The sequence below is a fragment of the Acomys minous genome (genome assembly GCF_964271855.1).
Source record: "Acomys minous genome assembly, chromosome: 4".
Classification (NCBI taxonomy): domain Eukaryota; kingdom Metazoa; phylum Chordata; class Mammalia; order Rodentia; family Muridae; genus Acomys; species Acomys minous.
This window is the reverse complement of record NC_140486.1, coordinates 126,452,267-126,468,329: the sequence shown is the minus strand read 5'-3', so window position 1 is coordinate 126,468,329 and position 16,063 is coordinate 126,452,267. Positions and strand designations below refer to the sequence as shown.

At 42.6% G+C, this 16,063-nt stretch overlaps 1 long non-coding RNA gene across 1 annotated transcript in view; it reads right to left on the bottom strand.

Annotated features, from left to right (window-relative positions):
* Positions 1 to 13,390, bottom strand: part of LOC311595462 — a 30,785-nt gene extending 17,395 nt beyond the window's left edge. The window contains exons 1-3 of the long non-coding RNA XR_014778453.1: positions 13,160 to 13,390; positions 12,607 to 12,761; positions 782 to 883 (exon numbers count right to left, since the gene is read on the bottom strand). This is a non-coding gene — a long non-coding RNA (uncharacterized lncRNA). The remainder of the gene's footprint in view (positions 1 to 781; positions 884 to 12,606; positions 12,762 to 13,159) is intronic.
* Positions 13,391 to 16,063: the final 2,673 nt, after the last annotated feature.

The window sequence follows — 16,063 nt, the reverse complement described above, 5'->3', positions numbered from 1 at the left end:
TTTGTTTTTTTGTTTGTTTCTTTTTGAACATACAATTGGTGGTTAGAGAGGAGGGAGGATCTCGGAGGAATTGGGGGAGGGTAAAGCATGATCAAATATATTATATAAATTTGTTTCAATTATTAAAAAGGAAAAAAGTATGAGCCTTTTGCTAAATTATAGCATCAAATTAAATCAAATGAAGACATGTTTGTTCATCATATTTAAGTACAGATACTATTCTAACACTAGAAATAAAAAACTCACATGCAAGAATCATTTTTGTGTTTGTCAAAGTCTCATCAGGAGATGTTAAAGTTACCAGTTGCTTTAACAGAAAGTACATAATATATAAACACAACATATAGAGCAACTAATAACCTAAGCTACTGCATAACTGAGAAGTCACAGACGATTTCAGGGTTGGGAAAAGCCTTAAGACACAGTCTGCACCCCTGGGATTGGAAGGTCAGAAAAGGGTTAAGATTTCTAAGCTGATCATCTTGAAGAGGAAACCCACAATTCTGAACATAGAACCTCTACAACAGTGATTCACAACCGGTGGGTTGTGACCCCTTTGGGGGTTGAATGACACTTTCCCAGACATCCTACATATCAGATATTCATGGCACTATTCATAACATTAGCAAAATTACAGTTATGAAGTAGCAATGGAAATGATCTATGGTCAGGGGTCACTGCACCATGAGGAACTGTAGCTCAAGGGTTGCAGTATTAGGGGGACTGAGAACCGCTGCTATAGGAAAGGTCAGGCCATCGATATTAGTGTCTCTCAACTCACAGGAGTAGTTGTGAGGCTCGGCAAATAGATCGTCAAGGAGGGCGTGGCTAGCTGGCGCTGGGGTCTCTGACAGGCATAGTGTCAGCTCTGCAAGTTGGAAGCCTGAAAATTAAAATCAAGAGCCCCTGTAAGACTGACCCAAGTCATCGACACACAGACACTTTGTAAGCATGACCCTGACAAGAGCCCTTCTCTTTGGAACTCTCTGGATTCCTGTTGGCAGAACGTAAAAGCTAGTCAACTCTTTTTTTAAAAAATGGCTGAGAAATACATTCTTTAAAAAATCGTCATCCATAGCAACTGAGGTAAGGTAGATAAATGGCTTTGATATTTCTTCTTACCCTAGTAAGAATGGCAAAGATCAATAAGATATCAACACATTCCACAAGAGGTCCAGGCAAAAGGAAAACCTCATTTGCTGTGTTGGGATTGTAAACTGGTACAGCGCTATAGAAACCAGTGTGGAGAATTCTCAAAAAGGTAAAACTAAATCTGCCATGTGACACAGCTGTAGCACTCCACGGCATATGCCCAAAGGACTTGACATCTCACTCCACAGACTCTCTTGCTCAACTGCGTTCACTGATGCTCTACCCACAATACCTAGGAAATAGAAACAACCTAATTGTCCTTCAGTTATTAGATGAACAATGAAAATGTAGTGCATATACACTATGAAACTATTCAGCTATAAAGACAACTGAAATCATGAAATTTGCACACACATGGATGGAACTAGAAAAGATCATATTGGGTGAGGTAGCCCAGACCCAGAAAGACAAACATTGAATGTTCCCTCTCATTGATGACTTCTGGATCTACATCTTCAGATGTGAAGACATATATTGTACCAAGTACAGGAGCCAAGAAAGTAAAAAGGGGACGTTGTTGGGTGGGCTGGGGGTCAGGGGAGCAAGCAATAGAGAGGAATAACAGGTATAAGTGATCTGATTGAGGAAAATCAGAAAGGGGGATCTAATTAGAGAGGATGGAGACAGATAAATATAGAAGTGGAAGGTTGGTAAAATAACAGCAAAGATGTCTGAATAGTCATAAGAAACCATATATTAGCTATCTACATGAAAATATAATACCAGTAAATCTGTTCATAAATATACATACATAGTTAAATGAAAATCTCTCATCTGAGAGAACAATACTCCCTCTAAGAACCAAACAATCCCTAACAAAATCCGCAAGACCAGACACAAGAAGCCCTGCTTTGAATTGTTAATTAGTGTCACTTAAGAAACTACCAAAAACTTTCAGACTATTACTGTTGCCCTTGGTTGTACCCCAGAGGTGAAAGGGAAGTCCCTCCTGCTGAAGACATGATGCACTCTAGAAACAGGGCCCAGAAGCCCTGGAGGTAGAACTCACCTGGATGCCTCCTTCCTGCACACTAGCATTCATGATACCAAAATGCACCATGCAACATTTCAAACAAGGGAACCAGCCTACCCAACTATGATGGCGCTATAAGCCCAAGGACGCAATAGTGGCACACACACCTACACGGTAACCAACTGCTCTCTAGTTGGACTTAAAACTTGTTAAACTAGAGGGAAACTATGCCTGGTATTAGAAACCTAGTCAACCTACAACCACCTCACACCGAAGGCTCAGAAAACACTACAGGAGAGGAAGCAGAATGATTGCAGGAGGCAGAAGACCAGGGAGATTGCTGTGTTTTCTAGTAACGTCAGAAGCTACGTGCGTCAAGTCTCACCAACATGACTGCCTAAATATGAGACAAACATGGCAACAGCAATGACACACTAACGTGGATGGAGAAAGCTCATGAGGCCTCTACTCTGCACAAAGAACTACAGGCAGTAAGAAATACTGAGAGTGGGAGAAATCGTCTTCCCCAGAGACGACCACACTAATTGGTTATCTAATACCAAATAGTCATCCCTGAAAATATATATATATAGGAAACATTATACAGACTGGGCAGGTTATATTGAGAATATACATGCAGTAAACATCGAACCCTGACCCAGATCTAGCCAATGGACAGGACATTCTCCACAGTTGAGTGGAGAGTGGGGACTGACTTTCACACGAACTCTGGTGCCCCATATTTGACCATGTCCCCTGGAAGGGGAGATCTGGTGGCACTCAGAGGAAGGATAGCAGGCTACCAAGAAGAGACTTGATACCCTATGAGCATATACAGGGGGGAGGAGGTCCCCCTCAGTCACAGTCATAGGGGAGGGGAGTAAGGGGAAAATAGGAGGGAGGGAGGAATGGGAGGATGCAAGGGATTGGATAACTATTGAGATGTAATATGAATGAATTAATAAAAAAGAAAAAAATTATATATTTATATACGTATATAATGAAAAGAGAAGTCATGAATTTGAAAAAGAATAAGACAGGGTATATGAGAGGGATTTGGGGGAGGGAAGAGGAGAAATGGTGCAATAGATCCATATTTATCATCCTGCACAATACTCAACTCAAGGTGGATCAAAAACCTCAACATAAAACTGGATACATTAAATCTAATAGAAGAAAAATTTGGGAAGAGCCCTGAACTCATTGGCACAGGAGACAACTTCCTGAACACAACACCAACAGCTCAGGCTCTAAGATCAACAATTAATGAATGGAACCTCATGAAACTGAAAAGTTTCTGTAAGGCAAGGAACACTACCAATAAGACAAACCAGCAGCCTACAGATTTGGAAAAGATCTTCACCAACCCTACATCTGATCGAGGGCTAATATCCAAAATATTTAGAGAACTCAAGAAATTAGACACCAACAAACTAAATAATCCAAGTATCTTGGTGTAACTCTAACCAAGCAAGTATTAAAAAAAATTCAAGTCTCTGAAGAAAGAAATTGAAGAAGATATCAGAAGATGGAAAGATCTCCCATGTTCATGGGTCAGGAAGATCAACATAGTAAACATGGACATCTTACCAAAAGCAGTCTACAGATTCAACGCAATTCCTATCAAAATGCCAATGCAATTCTTTACAGACCTTGAAAGAACAATTCTCAACTTCATTCGGAGAAACAAAAAATCCCAAATAACTAAGACAATCATATATAATAAAAGATCTTTTAGAGGAATCTCCATCCTTGATCTCAGGTTGTACCATAGAGCAACAGTAATAAAAACAGTCAGGGGCTGGCACAGAAACAGACAGGTGGATCAATGGAATCGAATCGAAGATCCAGAAATCAACCCACACACCTATGGACACTTGAGTTTTGACAAAGATGCCAAATCCATACAACGGAAAGAAGATGGCATCTTCAACAAATAGTGCTGGCCTAACTGGAGGTCTACTTGTAAGAAACTACAAATAGACCCTTTTTTTTTTATCACCTGCACAAAACTAAAATCCAAGTGGATTAAAGATCTCAACATAAAACCAGACACACTAAATCTGTTAGAAGAAAAAGTGGGGAAGAGTCTTGAGCCCATTGGCATAGGAGACAACTTCCTGAACAGAACACCAACAGCTCAGCCTCTAAGATCAACAATTAATAAATGGGACCTCATGAAACTGAAACGCTTCTGTAAGGCAAAGGAAACAGTCAACAGAACAAAATGACAGCCTACAGACTGGGAGAAGATCTTCATCAACACTACTTCTGACAAAGGGCTAATATCCAAAATATATAAAGAACTCAAGAAATTAAGCACCACAAACTAAATATCCCAATATAAAAATGGGGTACAGAGCTAAACAGAATTCTCAACAGAGGAATTACTAATAACCAAGAAACAAAAAAATGTTCAATGTCCTTAGTCATCAGGGAAATGCAAATCAAAAGGACTCTGAGATTTCATCTTATACCTGTCAGAATGGCTGTGATCAAAACCTCAAGTTACAGCACATGCTGGAGAGGATGTGGAGAAAGGGGAACACTCCTCCATTGCTGGTGGGAATGAAAATTTGTACAATCACTTTGGAAATCAATCTGGCTCTTTCTCAGAAAATTGGGAATAGTTCTACCTCAAGACCTAGCTGTTCCCAGGAGCCCACCCCTCCCTTCCTCTGAGATATCAATAGTATTTCTTCAAAGAAGTCAGGGCTTTACAAAGGCATGGAAAACCAGACTTCACATCCTGGTTTGCTTTAGGATCTACAAAAACACCTTGAAGCATAAAAAATATTAAGGGGTTATTTACTTGCTTGGGAAAAAAAACATGGGAAAAGTAAAAAGGAAAATTAATATTTTAATATGCTTGCTTGCAACACAAATACAATGCTTATGGGTTTAGAATTAATGAGATTTGAATAAATGCAAGTGAAAATGGTATTGCATACAAAATTAAATACTATACCCTATCTTATACAAATGGGGACCTTTTCCAAGTATATCATTACCCTGAGTATTTAGACTAGACATTCTAGTGTCTAGAATGTTCTCCCTGATACGAAGAAATAGAGATGGTGAATGTGTCCTTCAAGTCTTTTTGGCAATATGAAGCTACTTTCTTTTGTGTCATCCTCACGACTTTCAAGATGCCTTAACCACCGCTTTCTCTAGGCCCTGCATTGATATTGGGTTCCATGAAAACGCTCCAACTATTGACTCTTTTCCTCAATGCAGAGAAAAGGTGGCCAGATAATCTCCTTAATTCCAGTCCTAGCTTCAAGGTCCTTGGAAGTAAAACAGACACATGGCTCGATTTACATGTTAAGTGTTATTTGCCGGCGTGATTTGTGTTCCTGAGACCCTGGGTACGCAGGGGCGTCTAGGCCAGTGCTCAGGTGTTGTACGCAGGGGCTCTATTTAGGGAAGGCCTTGGGAAATCAGGCTTGTGTCCTTTCAAACAGTGCCAGGGACACCTCTTACCTGCAGGTGTGTGGGCGACTTGCAGCACTGTGAACACAAAGAAATCACTTTCTAAGGGACTTCCCATGGCTGGGCATGGCTGACAGGGCTGCCTCTGTGTCACTGAGTTTTAAAGCATCCATGTTTGGGGTCTAGTCTCTGCCTGTGCATGGATTTTAGTGACTATTATGCCCCAGGAATAACTGGGCATAACGACAACAAAAAGATTCCATCACATCGCTGGGAGACAGGACTGCACATCATTGTCAGAAACAGAACAGCAACCCCGAAGCTCGGTTACTTTTAACGCGGCGCAAAGGACAGACGGCAGCCCAAAGTGACTTTCTACTTGGCTTTTACATTTGAACCTCAGCCCCCACCCCAGAAATATGACAGCAAGACTGGATATAGGATCCATCTCCGCCTATTTTGTTACTCACATAGAACCCCCCCCCCCAGGCCCCACAATGAATGCTCATTAAAAAGAGACACACGAACGCATTTTCTTTCAATTTATTCTGCTGTAAGCGAGATCACAGCAGCTCAAAGTATCAGAATTGTGTCTTGGTGTTTGTCTGCGGTTCAAAAGAGAATTAGCAGGACTGCGTGGCATGTCTATAATTATGCACAAAAGAATCTGGTTTCTGTTGCTGCTGTTATGTTTGGGGATTTTTGGGGGATGTTTTTGGTTTTTTTGTTTTGTTTTAAACAGTAATGTGTCATATTCCTTTACCCCCAATATGAGAGCAGTACTTTTTGTAATAAGGTTGCTCCCTTCCACCAATCCTCAGTAGCACCTGAGAAAAATAGTAAATTAAAGTCTGTGCCCATGAATCACTAAGATTTTTCCAACCTCTCCGCGGCAAAGAGATTTATGTGATGAAACCAAGAGCTGTTTGCAACCTGTCTCCCAGTGTGCATCGTCTGCGCAGTAAGATATGTCTTCCTCTCTTTCTTCTCTGCTATCTAGCCTCCAAAGGTCACAAAAGCTAAATCCAAATATAATGACACCCAGTAGCGTCTCTATTGCCAAGAGACTACTAGCCAAGCATAATGCAACCCATTCATTAATGCAGAGCAGTGTTTCCCTGAGCGTTTATTACGCTCCTGAGCATAGGCTCGGAGCAGCATCTGTTTGCTCTAAAGAAGGAGCTGTCCTGAATGGAAATAACAGTGAAGGTTCAAATCATGATCATCATTATAAAAAGTTGAGGTTGGCCTTGGTTGTTTTGTTAACTAAAGCAAGAAACTTTAGGATAATTTCAAATAGATGGCTTTCTTTTAATCATAACAACTAACCCTTAGGCAGGCATACACACACACACACACACACACACACACACACACACACACACACACACATACACAGACACACAGACATACAGACATACACAGGCACACACACACAGGCACACACACACACATAGGCACAAGACACATACACACACACAGGCACACACAGACACACACAGACATACACAGACATACACACATACAGACACACACACACAGGCACACAGAAACACATAGACACAAGACACATATACACACACAGGCACACACACACAGAGACACATAGACATACACACATACAGACACACACAGACATACAGATACACACATAGGCACACACACACAGGCACACAGACACACATAGACACAAGACACATACACACACAGGCACACACACACATACACAGAGACACATAGACATACACACATACAGACACACACAGACACACAGACACACAGACACACACACAGGCACACAGACACACATAGACACAAGACACATACACACACACAGGCATGCGCACGTGTGCGCACACACACACACACACACACACACACACACACACACAGTTCTGTGAGAAACAATTATTGTGCTACATCAAACTCTACATTGACTTGCAAACTGAGCTATTGGTCTAGGTGCCCACTAACCTCTGAGAGCCTGTCTGGGCCATCTCAGTGGACTAGGGCCTGCAGGAACATTGGTGGAGCCCACCCTGAAAGCGTGGGCAGAAGAGAAAGAGGTTTCTTCCTTGACACAATTTATCTTTTTTTTCTTTTTGAAACTATCTCTTTTTCTTATTCTTAGTGCACTCTAGTCTCTGTAGAGAGACCGAGTCTCAGCAGACAAGTTCTTATGGTCACTTAACTACACCCACCTTCGTGTAGTACATTATTTAAAATCAAACTTGGTGCCCCGCAAATAGACGACCTTCTCCCTCACCCCATAGTACCACAGACCCGTTCAAATTTAAGACCACCATTTCCCCCAATGGGGCCTCTCTGAAATAAAACACAAAGGTTTCTTTGCTGCATGGCTCCAATGCACAGCTAATTTAATGGCACCAAAAAGCTCTGCTGTTTGCACTCCACAGATAACACATTAAAGTGTGGCTCAGGGTGAGAAATAGCATGGCCTCAAAGTGTCTGAGGAAAAACACATTCACTAAACATGAAAACAAGAGGCAAGTTCAAGTTTGCCCTCCAAAGGAGTGTGAAGTGTCATGATTCTGGGGTCACAGTCAATCCTGGAAAGCCAACAGCAGCCTTCTGTGTTTGATGAGGATGCTTTGCTGTTTGGAGGCACACACTTAAGGAACTACGTCACACTTAACCCAGATCACAGGTTATGGTCTCCACCAAATGCTCACACTTATGTCCGAAGCCAGCAGGCCCCTGGAGGAGGAATGAAGATGGTGTTATCTGCTGGTAATGCGACTTTCAATCCTATCAGGGAGGAGATGGAGGATGTGACAAACCTTCCTCTAAGGAGAAAACAGCCATTTGAACAAGTCCAGCTGCTGAAGGCTGGGGGACAGCGAGATAAATGGATTTGCTGCTTCTTCAACTGGGTGTTGAAGAAGGAGCTAGGCTCAGAGCCAACGACTTGAGCTTTTGTTTCTATTTATACCTTTGCCTCATTCATCACAGAGCAACCAAATTACTTTGTTTATTTTGGCTCCCTATTCATTAAATCCTAATATGCAGGATCCTCTGGTAGCTCCTTAAAAAAAGAAAAAAAGTTCCTTCCAATAGTCTGTGTGGCTCTAATCTGACCACCATTAATTCTCTAACTAGCACAGAAAGCCTAAGTAGGAGCCTGGCCTTTTTTGTTTGTTTTCTAGACTGAAACTGCGTGTTGTGGATGCCCCTGCTCTTTAAGGCACAGTTTCAGATTGGCAGAAAGAGACATTTGCATAGGAGTCTGAAGGGATGCAGCAGCAGCCTGTGCCCAGGTCCCTCTGATGCTCATGCACTCCGGCTGATGGCTCATCATGCTGAATGGAGCAAGCACCAGACGTGGCTCATAGAACTCCGACTCCCACAGAATCTTTTCTTTCAGTGAGTATTGCGATGCCCCTGTGTCTCTTGACCACCATCAAGGTTGCATGTACTTAGAGCCTAAGGAAGGATCTAATTGGTCTTTGTGGAGCCCATTTGTTCCTCAATGCTACACTATGTCCCAGCTGTATGTCCATCTTCCATTCCACAGCCCATCCAGCCAACTCACAGTAATGGCAACCTGTTCCAGTTGCAGGAAAAAAAAAAGCTTTTCTAGAGTCTTCTCGCTCTTGGGCATGAGCAGCAATGTTTCTCCAAGCGCTGGACAATGTACCTTCTGAACTTTCAGCTGTTTGGCCTTCCTTAGCTTATTACAAACTCTACCTTTCGGATTGGTTGTTTTATCCTAGGTCTCTCGTTCTCTGATTAAAGCCATCTCACAATTTTGCTGAGTTGGGCATCGAGGCGGAGCTCTAAAGGGTGATTCTTTTGTGCCCAGATGTTGCCCAGATGACAAGTTGGTGCTCAGCTGCTTCTAGACGGCAGCTTTGGCCATGATTCCGTGATCATGAGTAGAAGGAGCGCAGATGGAAACAATGGCGCAGCTGTGGGGGAAAGCATGGGGATACACTTGGGGAGCAGTGGGGTACAGCTTCACGTGGTAAGTCACGGGTCCTCTAGAATTGCATATCCCAGCTTAGGAACGCAGAGGGGGCTCCTCAAAGCTCCTAGCTGCTTTGTTTTGTGCAGAGGGATAAAGCAGTAATGACAAACACTAGGGATATTGTGGGGGGGGTCTCTGCCACCGCCAAGGCAAGCAGAGAACTCGTCTGAGTGAAGGAAGAAGGCAGTTCAACACTACGCAGTAGTTGGCATTGGTTCAAACTTCGAGTGTTTGACCCTGGCAAGTTTATTTCAGGTATATTTAAGGACACCATGATTTGGGGGGAATTCCCCAATGATGATGAGTGTGCACAGCAAAGCTTAAGACAGGACTACATCAAAACTCTTGTAAAAATACAAGTGTCGCCTTCTATAAAGATAGGTCCCTTGAATTAACTAAGAAGCCATGCTCAAGGTGAGCAAAGGTCATGATAAGCTGCGGGGGGGGGGGGGGGGTGGGTATAGAGCTTATCCATTGACTGAGATAAAGGTAAGAGTCTGGGGGATTGGTGTGGCCTGGCTGTACAGTTAGTGCAGAGGTCACCAGGCTATGAGCCACATTCCCAGCCTTCTGGGCAAAACCAGCTATACATTTCTCCCTTAAAGAGACAACACTGCATGTTTACCCTTCCTGGTTTCCCTAGTGTGTATCTGTGGGCAGGAGTGCCTGTAATCTTCCCACAGTCTGCCTTACCTCCTGGCTGTTGTTCTTCAAAATCCTTTCCCTTCTGACTACAGTCCCTCAGGGTGGTTGTCAAAGCCATGTGTGCAAAACGATCGTTCTGTATCTTTAATAAAAAAACAGTCCGCTGGGCTTCCAAATAAGGGCAGAAGGCAGAGCTTTTCCCAGCCAGTTTACCTGCGGCGAATAAAGTCCAGCCTAGGCCTTACACTGTTGGGGAATGAACTAAGTCACAATGATCTAACACAACACACAACACACACACACACACACACACACACACACACACAGAGAGAGAGAGAGAGAGAGAGAGAGAGAGACAGACAGACAGACAGACAGACAGACAGACAGACAGACAGAGACAGAGACAGAGACAGAGACAGAAAGAGACAGAGAGATGGCTGAAAATGCAATTTAGAAAGCTGCCATTTGTAGTATCTGTAATAGTATGAAGTTTGTGTGCAGAAAACTTACAAGACTTTATTGCGGAAATTATTAAAAGACACTGAAGAAAGAAAGTGAGGGAGATGTTGATGAAACAGAAGAAGAGAGAGCCAGATACGCAGAGAGGTCATGTCTGTGCAGAGGAAAATTCAATAGCGTGAGAAGAAAATGCAGTCCTGTGCATTGTCAATGACTGCTATGGACACTGGTGAGTTTACTTAAATGGATACAGAATAAAGATGGTTCATGCATAAATGATGGTAATTCTTTTTAAATATATCATAATTTTTAATTACTGGGAATAAAAATAACATGACATTAGTACAAAGAGAGATAAAGACCAAAGAATCCGAATGGATAGCCCTGCCAGAACCAGGCGTACATGGAACCTGCATTTGAACCAGAGTGGAAAGGATAGACCACCAATGACGGAATTGGGCAGAGGGAGGATCTGTCAGCTAAAATTAGATTTAACTTTAGATTAGAAAAAGCAAGATTCCTTAAAACTTTTAGAAGTGATAGAAAGTAATTTACATATGAACTAAAGTCGGGAACTAATTTTTAAAAAAGGTTTATTTATTATTATGTATACAGTGCTCTCCTTGCATGTACTCCTGCAAGCCAGAAGAGGGCGCCATATCACATTACAGATGGTTATGAGCCACCATGTGGTTGCTGGGAATCGAACTCAGGACCTTAGGAAGAACAGGCGGCTGTCTTAACCACTGAGCCATCTCTCCAGCCCCTGAAACTAATTTTTAAACAAAACTAACGAGACATGACTAAATAAAGACCTCTAAGTTGCTAACTTTTGTTTATCAAAACAGAACGCATAGAAAGTGAAAGTAGGAGCTGTGAGATCCTACAAGAGAATTGGAATCCCGCTGTGGTGGAGACGGAGGTGGGGAGTTTAAAGCCAGCCTCACTTGCACAGCAAGTTCTTGACCAGACTGGATTGCATAAGCAGACCTCATCTCAAAAGAGTGAAAAGGCAAAGTAAAGTAACAGCAACAGAAACAATTAGAACCTGCCAGCCTGACTTTTACAATGACCAGAGACCAGGCACAGGGGCCCGGCCAATGGGGGAAAGAGTGCATGATAGCACAGTGGAAGGAGAGAACCAACTCCCACAAGTTGACCTCTGACCCCCATGTGCATACCTACATATATCTTGTCACACTCACAGACATACAACATGTAACCAAAAAAAAAAAAAAAAAAAAAAAAAAAAGAGTCAATAAGAATGCTCAGACTGGTAGTGTAGTATTTGTTAGTTAATAAAAACTGAAAGCCTAGGGTAAAAGCCCACATGCCAGCAGAGGACGCTAGGTCAAGGTAGTTTACACTGTGTTCAGTCTACTGTGTGTGCTACAGCTACACAGCCTCGGTGTGGAGCAACCTCAGGCGTAAACTGCTGATTTCAAAAGCAGGCTTTAGAAGAACCCACATCCATAAAACATCTTGTATGAATTTTAAAACGCTATAGTCTCTCAGATACATGTTCAAAACGCATTTCAGGTTAAAAAACAATGAGCCAACAGAAAACATGAAAACAAGATTAATAGTTGGTACAAGAAGTAGCACGTCTGCTTCCCTAAAGTTGCATAGGCCACAATTTTCTCCCACTTTGCCTTCTCACCTCTGACCCACTTACTTACATGCTGACAGGAATCTACCTGATGGGAGTTTAAAACAGAAAACAAAACAACAACAACAACAACAAAACCCCCCAAAACAAAAACAGACCAAGTGAAAACTGCAACAATAATAACACAAGTCACTCTAATTTTGTGAGATTTCAGGGCTTATACGTTATGGTGACTACTGTTTCCCAGGCTGAACAAACACAAAATCAATGCAAGATTCTATTTGTTTTATTTCACGACGGGATTTTTAGTTACGCTTTGCGAAGAGCTTCATGGCTTAAAGATCTTACCTTCGGGCTTGGGCTCTAGTTTGGGAGCTGGCCTAATGACCTGAGGATAGAGGGATGAATCTTTCAGAATAGGTCCCCTGCCAGGTGGGAATTATATCGGAAAATGAAACCGACCCACGCTTAGACAGCCTTGCGATGAGAAACAGCAGCCAAGCCTGAGGGCGAGATATTCATTAGCCCCATCAGGGAAATGCTAAGTGTGGAATTGCGGGAAGCTGGAAAAGAAAGCACGTCCCTAGACGAGAACAGATCAAATGTTTACCCGCAAACAGTGGCACAAACTAAAGTAGCAAATAAGAGCCGGATAAATCCGAAGAAGCATTTACTGATGCCCCACCGGAGAGCCGCCCCTGCAGCCTGGCCTGTGGGCACAAGGGCGGTTGTCTCCTCCACCTGCGTCTCTCACCGCCCAGCAGCTGTAGCTTTGCCACCGACCTCCGAGTTACAGAGCAACACCTACACACTCTTTCTCTACCTGTGGCAGCCTTATTCTTTGCTTGCTTTTTTTTTTTTTTAATAGACTGTGCTTCCACATAACTTCAACAATATTTACCTTTCACAGTCTGAAGTCTCTTCTTGTTTCTCTTTCTTTCTTTCTCTCCTTGTGGAATCCTTTTAAATGTTTCCTGGCTTGAATAATTTCTCTGTGTTGGCTGACCGTCTACTGGGTACAAAGACCCACACGTTCCTCTGGAGTCTCAGTGTGTTAACCATTCTGAAACACAAATAGACAGATGCGGCTTCCTCATCTTCCAGGATGGTGTCGGTGCCTCCAGGCTCAAATATTTTTTGTGCTTTCTCCTTCGCTCCTATATTTTTAAAGATTAAAAATAAGCCCTTTGAAAGTAATATGAAATTGAAATCAGCTTCAAGAATATGTTATGATAAATTCAGATCCAGAATTAACGGAGAGATACGAAATATTTAAAATGCTTCATTTAAATTACAAGGCTCTTTTCACAGATGCATCAAAATGCTAAATATATGCCCTAGCCTATAACAGACTGCTTGACCAAAATTATTCCAACAACTATATATAGTCAAGTCTAGCAGAGAATCTTCCGGAAAGTAATTATCAGGTTTCCTATTTTCATCCCCCTGGTATCGTCAAGTCAGTACACTGTGCTTTTTCTGTGGAATTAACTAAAGTACATTAGAAATCCGAAAGCCCATTGTTCGATATCGTGGAAGGATGAAATAGAGATTTTTTAAAAATATATTTTATTAATTTATTCATATTACATCTAAATTATTATCCCATCCCTTGTATCCTCCCATTTCTCCCTCCCTCCGATTTTCCCCTTACTCCCCTCCCCTATAACTGTGACTAAGGGGGACCTCTTCCCCCTGTATATGCTCATAGGGTATCAAGTCTCTTCTTGGTAGCCTGCTATCCTTCCTCTGAGTGCCACCAGGCCTCCCCATCCGGGGGACATGGTCAAATATGGGGCGATGCTCCAGCACACAACAAAAAGATTTGCTCAATTATGTTCATAGTAGCCTTATTCATAATAGCCAGAACCTGGAAACAGCCTAAGTGTCCCTCAGTAGAAGAATGGGTAAAGAAATTGTGGTACATTTACACTATGGAATACTACTTAGCTATTAAAAGCAAAGAAATAGAGATTTTTAGCATATAGGACTCAGCTGCTGCTATTGTTAGATCCAAACCTATGTGGACTTTTAAGGGGCAGGAGGTGTGATGACCACCTATTGTTTATACCATCCATTACAAGGTCATGCTTCTGGTAACTGCCCTTCAGGCTTGCTTGCTTCCTGTGCCTCAGGTCCCTCCACTGCTACTTCCTTTGTTTGGGGGAAGGCTTTGCTGAGTTCTTCAGGGACACATGTGATCTGGCCTAAGCCAATCAGAGAACGTCCCTAAATGCACTGAAAGGTGAAGAGGAAACAAAGCCATGAGGTATGGTAAGAAGAGTAGTTACATTTCCCAGAACTTTGTGGGCGTCTATATTGCTGTTCATTTTATGACAGCCCCACCCCCACCCCGTCTCCGTGGAAGGACCTCGGTGATGGCTAATCTCGAAGATCAAGCTGACTGAACTGAGAGATGCCTTTGAGACTGGTAAAGCCACCTCTCACACCTCTGAGAGCATTTCCAGAGGAGGACAGATGGTGACAGCTCTGATGTAATCAACGGTTTAGCACTGGAGCAGACAGATAGAGACAGCAGGTCACCAGGGGCAGTTTTTGAAAGGCTTACCTTGACCTGGTGCTTTTCTGACTTGACTCCCTTTGCTGTGAGCTGAAGAGCTCCGCTCCTGAAATCTCTCCTTACCACAACTGGAACCTATGCGTCCATGACTAAAACACATTTTTCTTTCTAAACGTTTTTAAATTAAAATATACTTACATTATTTTACTTCCTCCGTTTCCCTCCTCAAACCCCCCATTGTGCTCGCTCTCTCTCTCTCTCTTTCTCTCTCTCTCTCTCTCTCTCTCTCTCTCTCTCTCTCCCTCCCTCTCTCTCTAATTATTGGTCCTTATTTCTTTAATTGTTACATTTCTAACAACAACTGGATCTGGAAGGTTCTTTGTACTCATCTTTGTACCCACTCTGCTCTGACAGTCTTTTTGTAGAGAATCATCAAGGACATTTTGTAGATCTTACTTTAAAAAATTACCTTTCAAAAAGCTACACTTCGGCCACTGTGTCTAAAGAATTCAACAAATCACTAAATTTCCATCATAATTCTACATATTGATGTTTGGAAGTACTTACTCTTTTGAGCTAGAGTCTCCACTTTATAAACGAAGTAACGTAAGTAGAGATAACATTTGTTATTTCAATGAATGAAATATCAAGGCCTCCAAAAATGGTAATGGAGACAAAAGGCAAGGGACCAGCATGGTGGCCTAGCCACCGGGTTGCAATAAGCGCACTCACAGGTTGGCAGTAACTAACGGCTATCTAGTTGAACTAGGGCCTGCTCAACAGGAAGGAGACAACCCAAGACACTGGACACCTAGCCAGCTTCCCAGCCCTAGTGATGTCACAAACATTATAAATGGACCCGCTACCACCACTTTCCTAGACCAGGCAATTCCTACTACATCCTATATTTCATCCTTACACCCACAGGGAAGGGTAGCTACCATCCCTCATCAAAGAAGCCCCTCTTAGCAACAAACAGAGAACAGCACAGAAAACCACACCTGGACCCAACGCAGAGACCAACAGTCTGTGGGGAGCCTGGCCACAGTTCTGGCGTCTATGACATGGGGACATCATGGAAAAGGAGGTGGAAAAATTGTAAGAGCCAAAATACTAGTGAGTCTGTGGTGAAAGTGACTGTCTTAGAAATGGCTGACTGTGTCAAGGAGACAAGAACAACGGCAACGCTGATGGCCACACAGTGTGGGAGGGGAAAGTTTCATGAGGTCTCTCCCCCAGACGAAGAACTACAGGCCACTAATGACCTCTGGGAGGAAGAGAATT